Here is a 15,313-nt window from a genome sequence, read left to right as displayed (position 1 = left end):
TCAGGAGTTATAGAAATGTGTGTGTGTGTGTGTGTGTGTGTGTGTGTGTGTGTGTGTGTGTGTGTGTGTGTGTGTGTGTGTGTGTGTGTGTGTGTGTGTGTGTGTGTGTGTGTGTGTGTGTGTGTGTGTGTGTGTGTGTGTGTGTTCTTGGGGGTTATTAGTTTAGTGGGATAAGTTGTATCTCTTCACATCAGTCTCATTTCCAGGTCAGGTGTGCTGGACGGCTGTCTCAGACCCGGGTGATGCTGAATGTCTTTTTCCATTTCAAGGTTGTTTCCTCGTAGTGAGAATAAGTCTAGTTCTGTCTGCCTCCAGGGAGTAGATCCGTGCTGCACATAGCTAAACCTGACTTTATATCATCTGGCCAGCCAGATAGATAGATGATGGATGGATGGATAGATAGATAGATAGATAGATAGATAGATAGATAGATAGATAGATAGATAGATAGATAGATAGATAGATAGATAGATAGATAGATACATAGATAGATAGATAGATAGATAGATAGATAGATAGATAGATAGATAGATAGATAGATAGATAGATAGATAGATAGATAGATAGATAGATAGATAGATAGATAGATAGATAGATAGATAGATAGATAGATAGATAGATAGATAGATAGATAGATAGATGCCACCCAGCATGGTGCCATCCTGGATATGAAGTCTTCAAAGTCTCCTTTGCAGGGCCTCTTACTACTGACTGAATCATACATACATAATACTACTGAATCATAAGTGTTTCTGCATTATTTTTGTCGTTATCTTCCTTTTATATACTCGGTCACGTCACATGATAGAGAAAGGTGTGTGCCTGATGGTAGTGGAGGTGAAACTCTCTGTAGTTTATCTGTAGTATTGTTCTTTTAGATTTGATTTAGTTTGGTATATTGTTTTAGCATTTTACTGTTATGCAACCAACTCTTGAAATATATGAATGAATATAGAGGGAGAAATAAACATCAAAACAATGTGACAGGTGACAGGGCGTTCAGTGTTGTGGCCCCCACCCTCTGGAATGCTCTTCCTGAAGAGATCCGCAATGCTGCCTCCCTGAACATCTTCAAATCCTCACTAAAAACTCACCTCTTCACCATAGCCTTTGACCACTAACTCATCTTGTTCTTCTACCACAACTGATATTTCTGTTTTCTATTTTATTTACTTTATTTCTCTATTCTTTTATTTACCCTAGTTTTTTGTTTGTTTGTTTATTTGTTTTCTGTCTGTCCTCACAAAATGGAAAGCGGTCTTGGGTACCTAGAAAGGCGCTATATAAATTCAAATTATTGTTATTATTATTATTATTTAGGCAAATTTATATTTGAACAATTACACGTCACCAATTTTACTCATAAAATGTTCAAGACTTCTGTTAAAACAATGCTCAGTCCTTAGTATCCACACCGAGCTGTATGCTGCTGGCTCGGTAAGGTATGATAGGAACTGCAGGCCAATCCCCTCCTAAATAAAGGAGTACAATTGTTTTTGTTTAAATAATATTTATTGTATTTTTATAAGGTCTTTTCAGAGGCTTTTATGTCTCTGACGAAACTCACAAACTTGATTGGTTGTTGGTTACTTATGTTTGTTGGAGAGCAGTCTACCACAGCTGCTGGTGGAGTGACAATAAGAAATGAACGTATTGCATTTTTAATTACATTTTCGGACTACAATTCTTTTTTTGTCTGCACATTGATACTTTGGACATGACTTGTGCCTCTAAGTTTGATACATATTGTTCCTCTGCTTTTACATGAACTGATTTCAGCAAGTCTGAAGCGAAAGAGAACGAGCAGCTAAGAGGATCTTTCCCCTCCGACAAACTTGGTTTGACTTTGAAGCAGGCGGAGGGCCACCCAGGATTCAGAGGTGTGAGACCTGCCAACATCACAACTAATGACCAATAAAGAGCCAGGGAACTGACCTGCTCGCACTGCACTAAATCATCCAGAAACAAGGTGAGGCGGGGAGGAAAGAGGGAGTGCAAGGTGCTAATGAATTCATGTCATGACTTTTTTTCCCAAAGATAAATTAAGAAATACACATCTTTACAGTAACTTCTTTTACTATTAAGTCCAAACAGAGCAAGGCACTTTTTGAATAGAGAATTATATTGAAAGTTGTTCCTATGTTGTTGTCCACCTCATTAACAAGCGTGAAGGGGGAAAATTCTGAAACACATTTCAATATACAGCCACGGAAAGAATTAAGAGACCACTTCAGCATTATCATCTCTCTTGTTGGAATGGCTGCCATACATGTAGAGCTAAAGATAAAGATAAAGATTTAAGGAAAATGTGGAATGGTGTCTTAATTTTTTCCGTGGCTGTAATTCCCCAACACCCATTGAATTTGTCAGGTAGACAAATGAACAAGAACCAGATCAAGAAAAGAAGAACGAAAGTGGTAAATAATGATATACAGAAACATGTTGACAAAACAAAAGTGTGTCCCACCTGCAGGCATAGATGACAAAAGCGTTGGGTATTACAGTCAGAACAAAACATGTCCCAAACACTCACAGGCCTAATTGAAAGATGGCTCCATATGGCAAGACGCTATAAATTCATAACTTCACCTGATCAAGTGACTCATGAGGGAGTCTGACCTGCATTAGCATTTTGTAATTTGTGTCAGTACTCCTGAATGATAAATCCGGATGTATGACTTAATTCAATAAGCTGTATGTTATTTGGTGTTGGTCCACTGTGCACACACACACACACACACACACACACACACACACACACACACACACACACACACACACACACACACACACACACACACACACACACACACACACACACACAGACACACACACACACACACACACACACACACACACACACACACACACACACACACACACACACACACACACACACACACACACACACACACACACACACACTTGTACCAGGCCTTGCAGACGGTCATGCAGGCCAGCAGCTGTGCTCAGTCCAGGTATTGGAATTCACGTACAGATTCACATACAATATGTGACAAAGTCAGTAATGCACTTAATTTAATTTGACCATTATTATCGCTATGTTGTAAAAAAAATCTATAATTACAATTACATCTGTGATGTTAAGTTTAAAATTCTGAAACATATATGTTTCCAAAACGTTGATTAAGTACACCATTTTCCTACAGTGTAGAATATGGCAGGAACTGTGTAGTACATTTCATTTTAATAAATTGTGTCACCTGAACTCTTCATGGTTATAGTCTATGATTCATATGACTGAAATGCAGCAGAAACACACTGACCCCACAGAGTTGTCACAATCCAGTGTTGGTGCAGTCACCAGCTTTTTCAAAACTACTCGGGCAATTGTTTTCTCTTTTAATGTTTGATAAATGTTGGTGTTCATTTTATTCACCATTCAGGCGGACAGACTGCTCAAACTGAAACAGCAGAGTGTTCAAAGCCCCACCATTAGCAGTGTGTTGTGTTGCTGGTCCTCTACAGTCTGGTCCATGACCCACCCTGAGAGAGTGGAATTCTCTGGAAGCGCAGCTCATTAACACATGCTGGAGCTGCAATGATGTAAGCTTATGCTTCCACACTGTACATTACATGATCAGGGAACCTTGTGAGTGTGTAAAAATATAATACATTAATCCAACATAATACAGACTAAATCATTGCCTCGTGTTTATTGTCAGATAAGCAATGCATGTATGTGTGGGGCCCTCAATAATGTTGGCCATATTGATGGGCACTGGAATGATAATGGACATGGAAACTGTATTATTTTGCTATGGGCACTGTAGTATTTTTTGTATTTGATACTTTGTAATGTTCTGATATATGTGTCAATCTGCAATAGCAACTATAATATTAAATGCAGTGGTGTAACCTCTTGGGTAAGGATCCCCTTCGGCCTTTCCTCAGCTCCAGCAGAGTTTCAACGCAGTATGGAGGAGTGCCTCCACAGTATGTCTTTTGAGGACCACCTGCGTGACCTGAGAGAGGTGTTATGTTGCTATCAAGCACATGGAGTAAAGATGACAGCTAAAAAGTGTGAAGTGTTTAAAGACGAGGTGAAATTCCTTGGAAAGATTGTATCCAAAGATGGCTACTGCATGGATCCTGCGGAGTTAGCACCAGTACAGGCACTCAAGGACCGCAAACCTGAAACTGTGGGAGACCTGAGGAAAAGGTTAGGGTTCCTATCGTACTACCGTCCATATATCCAAAAGTTTTCACATATTGCCAAGCCACTGTACAGTCTGTTATCCATCGAGAAGACTGCAGTTCGTAGGGTCCAAGGAGCAAGCGCAAGTAGGAGCAAGGGGAAACGCAAGAAGTCAGACCATCTACCCTCAAGCCAGTCAATCACCTGGACAGAACAACACCAGGAAGTGGTCTGCCAGCTCATAGAGTACCTGCTGCGCCCACCACTCCTGGGTTACCCTGACTATGAGAAGCCGTTTGTGTTGCATTGTGACACCTCTCAGGAAGGGCTTGGTGCAGTACTGTACCAGAGACAACAAGGCAAACTGGTGGTCATTGGTTATGGGTCAAGAACACTAACTGCTCCAGAAACTAACTACCACCTCCACTCTGAAAAGTTGGAGTTTTTAGCAATGTAGTGGGCAATTTGTAAAAGGTTTCGAGAGTAGCTGTATTATGCGCCCTCGTTCGTTGTCTACACCGACAATAATCCTTTAACATACGTCTTGACCACAGCGAAGCTGAACGACAGGACACATCGGTGGATTGCTGAGCTAGCTGACTTTAAGTTTTAAATCAAGTCTCGGCCAGGAAAAGCCAATGGAGATGCCGATAGCTTGTCGCGAATGCCATTGGACATGGAGCAGTACATCCACACATGCTCGCACGAAATGGAGCCAGAGGTAATAACCACTGTCACACAGACACTCCAACTTGAATCCCATGAACGTGAGCCCTGGATGTGTCCAGCCACCATCACTGCAGCATGTATAGATGTAGAGCAGGAACGAGTAACATCCCCAGTGGCAGAAATCTCCATGGAGAACCTAAAGAAAGCACAAGAGGATGATCCAGTTATTGGCAAGGTGTGAGAGTATGTTATGAAAGGACAGTGGCCTCATATGAGAAGAAGAGACTATCGCGATGACATCTCTCTTCTGGTAAGGGAGAAGAAAAAGTTGTATGTCAAAGAAAATGGAGTCCTGTACAGGAAATCAGTGGCTCAAACTCAACTAGTGTTACCTACAGCATTCCATCAGCTGATCTACAGGGAGTTACATGAGGAAATGGGACACCTTGGAGTAGAGCGGACACTAAGTTTGATTCATGATCGATTCTATTGGCCTCATATGCAGAAGGATGTGGATCATTATGTGACCAAGGTGTGTAGCTGCCTGAAATGGAAGAGTCCGAACAAGCCAGCAAGGGCACCGCTGGTTAATATAGCAACCACTTATCCTTTTGAGATGGTCTCAATAGACTACCTGCATCTGGAAAGCTGTAAAGGAGGATATGAGTACATCCTAGTCGTCATCGATCATTTTACTCGCTTTGCTCAGGCAAACGCATGCACCAACAAGTCAGCAAAAACTGCAGCTGAAAAGATCTTTGGAGACTTTGTGCTCAAGTTTGGATTTCCTGCCAAGTTGCATCATGACCAGGGAAGGGAGTTCGAGAATAAGCTGTTTTCCCAGCTGGAAGGTTACTGTGGTATCCAAGGCTCACGCACAACACCGTAGCACCAAGCTGGAACTGGTCAAACTAAAAAGTTCAATCGAACACTCCTTTCCATGCTCAGGAACCTGACGGAGGAAGCCAAGTCAGATTGGAAGAGCTCTTTAGCCAAGGTTGTGCATGTGTATAACTGTAAGCGCAGTGAACAGGACAGGAACAGGATATGCTCCATACTACCTCCTGTAAGGAATTCCAGCCACCAGCAGCTGACAGAGAAACGGAGCAAAGCGGTGGGGACGATGAGTGTCCAGATGAGCCACAGTCACCTCCTACAAGAAAATATCCTTCTCGACAAAGAAATCCCCCTAAGACCCTCACATACAACACTTTAGGACAACCATCAGTCACACACAGGCAGAAGTGATGTGCACAGCTAACAGTAAAAGACACTAGTTCATAGTCACATGTTGAGCTTATTGTTATGACAGTTTAACAAGAAAGAGAAGAGTTCATGGTAGTATGTTAAGCTAGAGTAAAATGGTGAAATTCATGCAGTATAGTACATTATTTCCTGTTAGTTAACAAGTTGAGTACCAGATCAGACCACTTACACATAGAAGATACTGGGACATACAGTATGTGAGGCATACAGTTACATGTAGGTCTGTGTAATGGGTTATGGGGTAGAGATAGGGTCAAAGCCTTTCAGTCCAAGATACATATTCCGCATGAGTAGCAGAGTAGCATTTCAGTTATCACCTGGCCAGTGATGTCTGTTGCTGACATGTGACATAAAGGGAGATGAATGTCATGTCAAAGACTGTTGTTGTACAGACAGTATCCCGAAAGACTGACTTCCATTTCACCTCCCGCTATAACTCACCAGTTGAAGACACAAGTACTCATGGAAACCAATAATGTCGAGACGACATTCATTTTGGAGGGGAGAGTGTGGGGCCCTTAAGAATGTTGGCCATATTGATGGACACTGGAATGTTAATGGACATGGAAACTGTATTATTTTTGCTATGGGCACTGTAGTATTTTTTATATTTGATAATTTGTAATGTTCTGATATATGTGTTAATCTGCAATAGCAACTATAATATTAAATGCCATTCCACATATGTATATATTATACATCCTTAAATCTTTATTGTTGTTATTGTAAATATTCTTCTCTCTTTTTGCACTATTTTATTTATCTTATTCGCACCATGTATGTTGAGTTGTTGGAGGAGCATGGGATATAAGATTTTCATTGCCAACATATACGTTATATATGCTGTGCATATGACCAATAAAACCTTGAAACCTTGAAAATGCAGTAGTGTAACCTCTTGTAGCTTGCGAGTATAAGTTGTGTATTTGTGCAGAATAATGTCAGACTGAATGTGTGTTTTGCTGGTTGTTAATGCAAGCGGACATGTGATATTTTATGTTTTATGCAAGTTCAAGGGTGCGGGTGAATGTTGATAATGTGCGTCACTCATTAGACCTAGCCAACAGTATGCAGCTGCGTTGCAGTGATGTGCTTGTGTTTCTGTATTTCCACAGAACGAAAAGAAGTAAAGAACTATTTTTAACTCATGCATGCGTGGAAGTCCCTTTTGTGCCCAAGTGTGCAACATATGGAAATGGTAACTGGAACATGTGTCAGTTATGGAACTAGTTATTTGATATGGAGAGGATTTGGCTGCTTATGATAATATACATTTTGTATTTTTATATTTTATGGATAATGATGTTGTAGAAGCACATTTCTTTATGTGTCCAGCTGATTTCTGACATGTTATCATGTTATCACACTACTTTTTTTCAAAGGAAGATAAAAATGGAAACCCTTAATAAATATAGATCATGCACTAACACTGAGCTGGCTGTTAACATGAATATGCTATTTGAAAAGTATTTACCCTCCTATTATTTTGTCACTGGTTGCTTTTAAAAACGTACCGTCGGGACACAACATGCTGTGCTGTTGAATGCTCTCCACAGGCCTAATTGAAAGATGGCTCCAGATGGTAAGACGCTATAAATTCACCAGATCAAGTTTTTTCTCTATTTCCTGGTTCTTGCCTTTTTCTTTCTTCAGTTTTTTTAACCGCCTATTTAAAGGGAACAATGGGCTGGCTGTCTTTGGTTTGGCCGCTAATGAATCCAATACATCCCCCTTATGGCAGGGCTGATTAGAAGAAGAAAAAAACACATTTTGTCATAGTCTCCTTTGATGGAGAGCCCTATCTGTCTATATGTGTGTGTGTGAGTGTGAGTGTGTGTTGCGTCATAGCAGTTATGGGGTAAATACATTGACCTGGGGGTTTGTTTCAAAGGCTGCCAAGGGCCCACCCTCCTCTCTTTTTCCCTCTCCTCTCCACCTCTCTGTCTCTCCCCCATGCTTCTTAATCTTTTTCCAGTTTACCTTCAACATACATGTAGCCTACTCCCTACGTATTTAAATATTATTTGAATCATAAGTTCACTGTTACAGCCAATGATTCACTTTTGAAGCAAGCAAACACTCTGTGGCTTTTTAAGTGTCACAAGTAGCTTGCAAAGCCTATTCTGTAGTCACTGTGTGTGTGAAACATTAGCGGGGCCACCATTCAACTCCTTCCCTCTTTGCACTGATGCACCGCTATCGTATGTGGATGTAGGGGTCAGTAGCTGCTTTAGCATCGTCCTTATCTTTCTTTTTTTTCAGGGGCGAAGTGGACCTTCAAAGAAAAAAAACATCCGGGTCACTTGGGGAAATGGGGCCCCCTGGTGGATGGAAAATCTGAAAATAATGGAGAGGTGGGAAAAAGACAAGGCGGAGGAGGGGAGAGGGAGTAGGGAGGGAGCTGCATGAAGTAATGGCTGCCAGATGTTTTGGTATTATGGCAGGGAAAAATTCTATTCCAGCCGTAGTCATCTATCATGTTCCCAGTCGACTGCACTTAGAGGCCAGCAGATAGACAGACAGGAGACATGAATAGAGATAAGTTTGTGTGTGTGTGTGTGTGTGTGTGTGTGTGTGTGTGTGTGTGTGTGTGTGTGTGTGTGTGTGTGTTGTCTGGTATGGAATGTCAATTTAAACCTAGATATTGTTATGTGCTGTTAGTACTTAATGTCTTACTACCGTCACTGCAGAATTTTAATGAGTCCTTGGAAAATGATTTTTTACATTGCTAAATTGAGTGTATTGTTACACATAAAGTTTAAGTGGAAACACGAGTGCAAATTGGAAATATTAAAACTTAACATGAAAAAAAGTTGAAATAACATGTTTATAAAATATATAGGGGTATATGCTAGATTCATGTTCACCATAACAGATCAAGTAACCTACACTTTATTTTCAGGTGCTCAATCAGAATGAATACTAATTCAATTTGAGAACATTAAAGGTCCCCAATCATGCTATATTTGAACAATATATTATTTATCTATACAAAACATGTCTGTGAAGTGTTTTGCTCAAAATACCAAACAGATCCCCCATTGTAGCTTGCCTCATCTCCCTCTATTTCAGCCCTGTTCCTGAAGTGCTGATTCTGTCACTGTAGCTTTAAATGAACTAGCTGCTGCTGGCCACGCCCCTTTGGAGCTGCTGCTGGCCACGCCCCTTTGGAGCGTCATGATCTCTCCTATGAAGAGAGTTTTCTACCGGGAGAAACTCAGCTAAATGCTGCCGTGATTAAACGCCATATAATGTTCCAAACCACATCCAGCATTATTTCTGAAACAGTATGGAGCTCAAACGTTTCTCTCAGGTGGATTTACCACAAGGAGAGGACCTTTATATTACACATAATGCTTGCTAATGTAAACACAAACCATAATACTTCCAAAACAGAGGGGTTTCAGTTCGCGATTATATATGGGGGATGATGGGTTGGAATGTTTCACGTGGGCGGGACGTTGCCAGGAGTTCAATGTAAAGCCAGCCCACATTTCAGTTATGACGTCATATCGGCAGCAAATGTGGATCAGCTCGTTTGTACCCCCGTTTTTAGAGATGTGGGTAAGGAGGAAAAGAGAGAGGGTGGATTTTTCTGACACTTTGTGAGTGTTCTTACACACCGGGGACACATATGTATGTACAAAAGACAGCAAAAAGTGCATTTTGCATAATAGGGGAACTTTAAGGATGAACAGTGTGGCACAGTGTGCGTGCAATTGTGTTCAACAGCAACAACATGATCCTCCATTAATTGCATGGATTCTAACATGCACTCCTCAGGAAGCTGAAAGAAGCTGCTGGCTCCCATTTGACTCGGAAGCCCTCGGAAGAGGAACATTTGTTTTATGTCCTTTGTTGCTACAGGTAGAGTGATTTTCTCTTTCTGACATGTCATATTTGATCTGCTTTTATTAGGGATGCACCGATTGCAAACATGTCGGCCGATACCAATGTTAAGAATAACAATTTTTGCTGATACCGATGCCGATGGCCGATGTTTTACTATGTAAACTGTAATAGTAGCATAATGCAGATAAGGCAGCCTATCCCTTTAAGAGAGAGAGAGTGGGGGATACGCGTGTGTAAGAGCGAGAGAGAGATTGAGCGACTGAGAGAGAGGTTGAGCGAGCCATAGTAAGTTTCTGGAAGTTAACGGGAGTAGCAGCAAGTATAACAAAGTCACAAATATATACGACAGCCTCCCAAGAATACTGAATGATCGATCCTGCAGACACCGGCTACACGGGGTGGAAGTCCTGCAGCATGCACAGCGTGCAGCAGCAGCTCCTCACAGAGGAGAGGAGACGCCCCCCCCCCCCTTCCTCCGAATGAATTTAAAGTTACGGCAGACCTACAGTCACTGATATAATCCTTCAAAATGATGCCCTGACTTCAGATTTGGTCCGTCAGATTTAAAAACAACGACGCTAACGCGACTTCTCCCGGTCACGTAGCAAAACATAAACATCGGCGACTGCCGTCGGTGATGTCAATTTATTTTACCTATGTGCCGATGGTGGTAAACAGGGCTAACATCGGCCGATGCCGATGTCTCACCGATGTATCGGTGCATCTTTAGTTTATATCAATAGGGATGACATAATTTCTTGATCTAGGTGGGGAAGTTTACATTTTTGCAAGAGTGCCTAAACATATCCTTGATACGTAAGCACTCAAAATATTCAGCCTAAAAGAAGACTTATGCCCCTATTCTACTCAACCGGATCCGGTTCAAGATCCGATCTTTTGCTTTTCTCGTGCTTTTCTTCTTCCGTGTAGCACGTGTTTCCACCGCCCAGAGGCCGACTGGAGCTCAAGTGGAGCTGCGTCATTGCGTCATCGTTTGCGTCATGACGTAAGCACTTACGTGCGCTCTTATGACTGATTCATATTCACTGTCTGACTGTCACACGAGCAGCTGATGCATACCCCCCCCCTCCCCATCATTGAATGACTTTCAGTCTGAATTGATGCTGTTTGGCATCACAACGCTGTAATGAAAGTTTCTCTGGCATCAGACAGGTGATGTTAGCATAGCAAGCGAGGCTACTCTCACTATCTTGACTACTTTGCTATCCTATTGTGGCATAAGCCGTTTTCTACAGGCATATTTTACCGGTGTAGTTTTCGTTATGATTTTACTTCTGATAGTAACCTGTGTAGCCCATTTATTGATTCCATCCGATAGCTGCAATAATACAAAACAACAGGAGAACGTCTGCCTGCTCTTCCCAATGATCAATAACAGAGAACGGATGGTGATTAAAGTAAGGTAAAATAAACAGCATCACACTGAGCCTGGTTAGTGTTGCCTGACTTTATAAGGTGTGTGTTTTATAAGTGTTTGGTCGCATTCTAGTCACTTTGCTGAGCGCTGCTGCTTGTTACAACTTCGCTGTACTTGCCATAGAACTGTTATTGCTCAGGTTAATCTCCCCCCTCCGAAGTAAGCGTGACATATTGGTTCGTATTGGATCTTGGATATGGCCGGGCAGCTGAGTGGAGCCAGAAATATCCGTTTTTTTGGTGCTTAAAGCCGGCGCCGCTGCGGTGGAAACACGAAAAAACAGATCTTATCGGCTCCAGCTCCGGGTTGGTGGAAAAAACGGCATTAGAGGCTTAAAGAGCCATAGTTCAGCCCCAGGCAGATACATGACCCAACCAGTCCCTCAGTGGACAGGGACTACACAGCATCTAGTCCCATCCTGTCCAGAGACCAAAGGTGGTGCTGGCTCATATATAGGAAACAGGGTGCTGTCTTTGGTCCCTGGTCCGTCTTTGTTGTGCGTTCAGCTGTGGTGGTACTGTACCCGTACCTGTGTAGAAGACATTTGAAAAAATGTCACCCTTGTTTCCTGAGGAGTTTGAGTCGCACTGAGTTTGATGGTGGCTTTACGTGATACACACTTGTAGGGTTTTTTTATTTCGGGTTTGTATCGCAGGAGGTAAACATACCTGCCTCAGCTAGGTTACCTGGGCTTAAAGGACTTATGAAACGAATTTTAATTGTTGGAATTTCACAGTTTTGGGTGCTGATTCTAAAGGTTCTAAGCCTTGCGATTAAAATGAGATATTGTCTGGATAATAATTTATCCGGGAAGTCATGTTAATACGGGCTCAAAAGGAGCCGCATTTTGTCTTTTTGTGCGAATTCATTTTTTTATGCGTGACGTCATAGGGTTGACAGAAGTTCTAGTAGTCTAACTGTAATGGCGGCGTCTATGGCTAAGACATCAAAGCACGGTGGAAAATATTGTGTTGCTGGAGGGCCAAATGGTGTTAGTTGCAAAAATAGCAGCTTCACTGAAGGCATCTCTCTGCACATGTTTCCGAAACAAAAAAATACTGGAACTGAGGCTGACAAGGAGAAGGCAAAGACAAGAGCACGGTGGATACAGTTTGTACGGAGGCATCGTCGTGATTTTGAAGTGTCCTCAACATCTGTGTTGTGCTCCGTACATTTCCATCACCATCTGTATCTGTAGGCCTACTAGAACTATCTGTCTCGCTCCTTTCACTTATTTCGGAAATTTCCAGATCTGACATTACTGGACTTGTTTTTTTAATATACATATAATAGTGTTCGCTTACTGTTCGCTTCTGAGAAAATACTCTTGAGCCTGCGTCAAAGCAAAGCATCTTCCTTGTCAACCGTTGCCATAAACAAAATGAACTAAGGTAGATGTAGCTGGTTGATCGATACATTTCGGCATAATAATGGGGATAACGCCATTGTTTATTAAGCTTACATTAAAACCATGTTATTATCACACAAGTTTTTTTTAAGTGGCTGGATTTCAAAGTGCCACTTCGTTAGGTTTCAACGTGTCAAAGACAGCGCAGCAGAATGCCATAGGCCTACCTGCGAAACCGGCATGTTCAAATCTTTTCCAGTTTACCACAGCAAACATACACTATTGTGTCATTTGATTGATAACATCTTAATAATAATAAGCGTGTAGTAGAAGCGATGGCTGTTTTGTGCCCGCCGATCCTGTGCCGAAAATGGTAACTTTCTTTCATTTCCATTAGCCTACCCATAGCCTACGGGAGGTGCAGAGAGCCTCTACAATATAGATATTAAATCGATTTGTGTGGCTTAAATTCAACGAAAGTTTTTCCACATAATGTTAGAGGTGTGTTCTTTCGACCTGCTGATGTTTGTATCAGAATTTTGGTTCCTTGATGAGATATAGGTCCATCAAATGTATGTTGTTTTCGCAGCCAGCCATACCAGCAAATAAGGGAGTCAACCCTATGACGTCACGGTCACATGGCCAATTTCGCACCCAAGGCCACATAATTCACACTTTTAAATGGCCGTTTTAACAAGTTATGCCCGGAAAATTTAGTTCAAGTTGGATTGATGGTTTAAGAAAAAGTCAAAATTTCATTTGAATGATAGATGAAAATTCATTTCAGTTGCACTTTAAGGGATTGATGTTGAAATACCAAACATACCCCAACGACCTCAGGTCCATCCCTAGGTATGAGACAAGATGCACAATTATAGGAAAGTAACTTCTTTAATAAAAATATATGTAACCATTATATTTATTGCATCTGGCATAATGTATGCCGTCAAAAATAGCATGTGAAGGAGAACCGTTGGTAGAAAAAGAACAGTTTGGATTTAACTTTATTTAAACAAGTAACCAACCATATGTCTTGCAGGCGTTCTCATTCAGCCTTCTTGGTTTTGTAGTCTGCTGTTCTTTTTGTAATATTGATAAAAGTCTTTGTTGCATTGCATTTTCACATTATTATGTTACTAATTATTTTATCAGTCACGATGTGATCAATTTATAATTTATAAGAAGAGTTGACCATAATTATGAATTATATGTGCAGAGCATACTGCTACATCGAATGTGTTGTTCGTGAACAGAGACATTGTGAGAAAAGAAAACATCTGCAGTATTTCTTTTGCAGGTAAACTTTGCTAACGTCAGATCATTGTTTAGTGTAAGATATACTTTATTAATCCCCAACGGGGAAATGACTTTTTCCACTCTGGTGTTTCCACAATACACACAAAGGGTTGATGTACATGAACATGCACAAAAAAAAAAACTTTATTGTATTGTGAATTCATAGTCATTCATTGCTCACTGTAGCTGACTCAGAGGTGTTTGAGTGTGTGTGTGTGTGTGTGTGTGTGACACACTTCTGTGATGTGTGTGTGGCGTGTGTTTTTGTGTCCCGGTCATTGTGGGGTCAACTGTCTGACGCCAGCTCTCTCACTAATTATCTGCTCTGCTGTCTTCACCTAAGGCCAGACTCAGGCCATTACATCTCGTGTTAGTCTCTGTCAGGACGAGAAAAATCCTCTCCAGCTCTTCCCCCCGTCTCCCAGCAGCAGCGGACAGACCGGGATGCCAGATAAGGCCTTATCAATGGATAGCTGACTGACAGCTCCATAAGATACTGAGGCAATGTGAAGACCTGAAGCCTGTCAGTAACTTCTGAGGGTCGAGTGTGTTAATGTTCCAGCTGTCAGCAGGACAGTGCTACAGTCAGGGAGCAGGGCTGGGAAGTAACTAAGTACATTTACTCAAGTACTATACTTAAGGGACTTGTACTTTACTTGAGTATTTCAGTATTTTTTATGACATATGACTTTTACCTCACTACAATTCAGAGGTAAATGGTGTACTTTTACTCTACTACATGTATTTAATACCTTTAGTTACTTTACAGATCTGGATTAATGATGGTAAATATAATCAGCCCTTAAATCAGACTTTAGTTCACCTGCAGTAAATCCAGCAGCTACCCTGCAGTATACAAAGCCATTCAAACTAGCTGCACCTTTACCAGCTCTGAGAACACTTTACTGATCAATCATTATAAAACATATCAGAGATATTATTCTGAAATGGACCAATCAAACAATGACTACTTTTACTGTCGCTACTTTAAGTACATTTAGATGAGAATACTTTCAACTTTCACTGGAGGAACATTTAGAATGCAGGACTTTTACTGTAACAGAGTATTCCTACACTCTGGTACTTCTACTTTAACTCAAGTACAAGATCTGAGTACTTCTACTTTTACTCAAGTACAAGATCTGAGTACTTCTACTTTTACTCAAGTAGAACACTTTTATTTCATCAAGAACTAGATATAAGTACTTCTTTCACCTCTGTCCTGGAGTCATTTGTGTGCGCTTTTGACCACTGATTATTTATTGACCACTAACCCTAAAAGAAA

This window comes from Eleginops maclovinus, chromosome 5 (assembly GCF_036324505.1).
Source record: "Eleginops maclovinus isolate JMC-PN-2008 ecotype Puerto Natales chromosome 5, JC_Emac_rtc_rv5, whole genome shotgun sequence".
NCBI lineage: Eukaryota > Metazoa > Chordata > Actinopteri > Perciformes > Eleginopidae > Eleginops > Eleginops maclovinus.
The sequence above is the reverse complement of the archived record's forward strand: the minus strand, read 5'-3'. Positions refer to the sequence as shown.